The 2327-nt window shown below is 40.7% G+C and overlaps 1 long non-coding RNA gene across 1 annotated transcript; it reads right to left on the reverse strand.

The window, feature by feature from the left end:
• Positions 1 to 1561, reverse strand: LOC138051446 (uncharacterized). The gene is made up of 3 exons (XR_011132818.1): positions 1513 to 1561; positions 1074 to 1154; positions 1 to 348 (listed from the first exon to the last, which is right to left on the reverse strand). It is a non-coding gene; the product is annotated as an uncharacterized lncRNA (long non-coding RNA).
• Between the last annotated feature and the right edge of the window lie 766 nt (positions 1562 to 2327).

The following is a 2327-nucleotide window of genomic DNA, read 5'->3' on the forward strand; positions in this document are numbered from 1 at the left end:
ATGTCTTGAACCCGGGATCCCCGGATCTCAAGAGAAGGCCCCTAACCACTGGGCAACACTGCCTCCTAAGTCTCATGTGAGGCTTATTTACGTTTAAACTACTGGCTTGAAAAATATAATAAATTGGAAACCTACACTTTGTTCTGTTACTGAGACATCCGCAGCAGCATAGGAACCAACAGGGGGTGTCACAGATCTCTTTTTCTCTTGATAATTGCACAGCGTGAGGTCACCTCCGGCCGGAGAAATACCAGGAGCACCCTGGGTATCATTGTAGCCGCGAGGGCCCTGGGTACCGTTAAATCCGGGGGGTCCTCTGGGACCTTGAGTTGCACTTATATTGAGCATCTAATAACAAATGAAATTCGTGTGAGGTCGATGTGAGATGGATTGCAAAACAGCGATTAAACGAAATAGTAATCCCACTAGAAACGTACAACTGGGTACGCAAGTTCAACATTTCCGTTTGAAAAATACGAAGTTAAGCCACTGTTTTTACGCACTCATTTTCCAAATAAGGTCAAACGTTGTTATGGTGGCCATTCAACCAATAAGGAGGGGAGAAAGGCGTTATTCGCCGAGGTTTCAACTGCTCTGTTGTGTGACCCTCAACACCTGGGTGATTGAACTCAAATGAACTCAACTAGGAATTATGTGTTTCATTTGTTATTTTCAATTGAAAAAAATGTTGAAACAAAAGCTAGGCTCCTGGATAAGATCTTGTGCTATGGGTCTGGTGCACTTTGCATTAAAGCTTTAGTAAGGAGCCCAAAAAAAGACGAGGCTTTAATTTAAAGAAGTCAAACCTGTCAATGAAGGAACTTTAATTTTATAGCAATTGTTCGACCCATGAAAATCACCGTTCCAATGCCTGTCATGTATCGAGCGCTATATAGACGCTATGTTACTGTAACAATATTATCGTTTAATAAAGAGTTTCAGTCAGGGAAAACATGTGTCAGAGGAAAAATGACCTAAAATAAAGCCATACTCGATAGGTAACTGAGTGGCATCAAAAAGTGCAACCCTAAGCTTACTGCTTCCTACAATCGAATCGCCTTTCTCGCACTGACCCACTGATCCAACCACGTTATTTCTTGCGTCACATCTTGTGTGTTGGACTTGATTGATTGCCAGAGTGCTGACGTGTTACACTAAAACAAGAGATAGAGGGCTGAGTATTGCAAACCATTGATCTATCCAGTCAGGTGCTATTAGCAAGAAAGGGTACTTAATGTGATTCTGCGGGAAGCATTGCATGTCTGTTTCAGGCAACAGATATAAGGGAACCTATTGTATTAGATATAAATGGAGACGAGTCCTGAAGAAGAACTTGAAATAGTGCGTGGGTACCTCATGACTCAATTACTGCATAAGTGTTTGGGAGCCAATTAAAGGTGAGTGACCGAGCAATCCATCTGCCAACCGACCAACTGATTACCAATTAATCACAAACCACACCTTCTTTCGGTAAGCAACGTGCTCGAAAAATCTGTATGAGGGCTCACTTACCTTGGCTTTCAGTTGTTCATATTTCTTATTTCTTTTTCATTTCTTCAATTTCCGTTATTATAATCTGTCATGTGAAAAAGAGAGTGCAAAGTTAAAATACAGAGGAACTTCGATTTGATGATACTGCCAAGACGATGTTTTCTAGCTGATACAATGGTAAGGAATTTGGTGTCTTAGTCGCTTGGTTAAATTCAAGATCCACCGTAGACCTCTTACAGTGATGACATCATCGCCATCATTATTATAATTATTACCATAATTATCGTTATTCATGTACCTTCAATTGATAGGCCATTTTCGAATTTACATCAGCTTTTCTTTCCAAAGCGAGTTTGTGTAAGAAGTCCTCACTTTTCATTCATATGAAAGGGAGAACTTGTGACCACCACAGGGAAAAATCGCATTTGGTCTCGCTTTGAAACCGAGGCAAAAGTCACTTCGAAAGTTGCCGGCTAATTTAGCATACTAAAGAATTATAGTTAAGAGGCGGCATGCGCATGACAAGAAAAAGAAGACAATCATTTAAATAATTATTAAAAATTCTTGTATGGCAGTATGGGGCTAACACAGCAATCCATTAGAGGTGACTGATCACAGATCGATCAGGTGACCAACATTGTTTCGAAAATTGCTTACAGGCTGATGCAACTAACAATCATGCTACCTCTATCGAATTCTTTTCAACTGAAGACGAAGACATGTTCTTTCCTTCGTAGGCTGCCTTGGTACAACAAGCTTTCCACTCTATGTGGAAAAATAAACAAGCAAAAATGGGTTCAATTCCCCATGAGGCGTACTGGAACCAGTAGATCCTT

This window comes from Montipora capricornis, chromosome 6 (genome assembly GCF_036669925.1).
Source record: "Montipora capricornis isolate CH-2021 chromosome 6, ASM3666992v2, whole genome shotgun sequence".
NCBI lineage: Eukaryota > Metazoa > Cnidaria > Anthozoa > Scleractinia > Acroporidae > Montipora > Montipora capricornis.